Raw genomic sequence first — 1,062 nt, 5'->3', positions numbered from 1 at the left:
CCCCCCTCCCCCCCCCCAACCACCACCACCACCACTCAGCTTTCCCCAGGGAATTGAACCAGAGAAACAGCTTTACTCATCCTTGTCTTTGTGACAGAAGCAGCAATCTGGTGTTATAAATGAACCTTTTTTGGCTGCCTGGGTGGCTAGTCAGTTAAACATCAGACCCTTGGTTTCAGCTCAGGCCTTAATCTCACAGTTTGCAAGTTCGAGCCACACATCAGGCTCTGCACTGTTAGTGGGTTTCTCTTTCTCTCTCCTTCTCTGCCCCTCCCTGAGTCACACTGTCTCTGTCTCTCTCAAAATAAATAAACTTAAAAAAAAAAAAAGAACCCTTTGTGGATGTTGTCTTCTCTCATGGTTGCACTCAGGTGGTTATGCCAGGTAGAACCCTTCCTTTCCCATTTTCACAGCATACAGCCATACTTAAAAGAAGGGACTTTCTCTCTCGCCACCTCTGTGGCCTCTGCCAGACAAGGAATATGGCAAGATTTTCTTTCCCTTTGTGCCCATTCATACAAAATGGCTAGAAAGTCAGTGCCCCTGCTAATCAAGTATTCTGGCTAAGGTTTAATAAACCATACTCTGTCAGTTTTCAGCAAATTAGGAAATCAAATGAAAGAAATCAAATACTAAAATCCAACAAAAAGGAATCCCTCTCTGATAATCCAGACAGCACCTCAGGATTACTTGAAATGTTGGCTGACAATTATGAAAGTTGTTTGTCACCAGCCAGCACTTTTAGAAATATGCTCTGCTAATGTGAGCTCTCTGGATGTTTGAACTTCGGATAAACATGAATTTACTCATTCATTTCTAAGACCTATAGTTTATCCCAAGATTACAAACCCAAGAAGAGGATCATCTTAGCTATTAGCTCTCAGTCCTGAACTGCAGATGGGAATAAGCTGTTGGGGCAGAAATGAAGGCCTGTCATCACAGTAAACACGAAATTAAAGGATTTTCGGTCTTTTTGTAAGGCAATTGTAAAGCACTAATTATTGTTTTCCCCTAGCATTTCCTAACAAGGTAAACCAAAATAACAGTATAAGAGAATTTACA

The sequence above is a fragment of the Crocuta crocuta genome, unplaced genomic scaffold (genome assembly GCF_008692635.1).
Source record: "Crocuta crocuta isolate KB4526 unplaced genomic scaffold, BGI_CrCroc_1.0 scaffold112, whole genome shotgun sequence".
In the NCBI taxonomy this organism is placed as follows: domain Eukaryota; kingdom Metazoa; phylum Chordata; class Mammalia; order Carnivora; family Hyaenidae; genus Crocuta; species Crocuta crocuta.
This window is presented reverse-complemented; position numbering follows the sequence as displayed.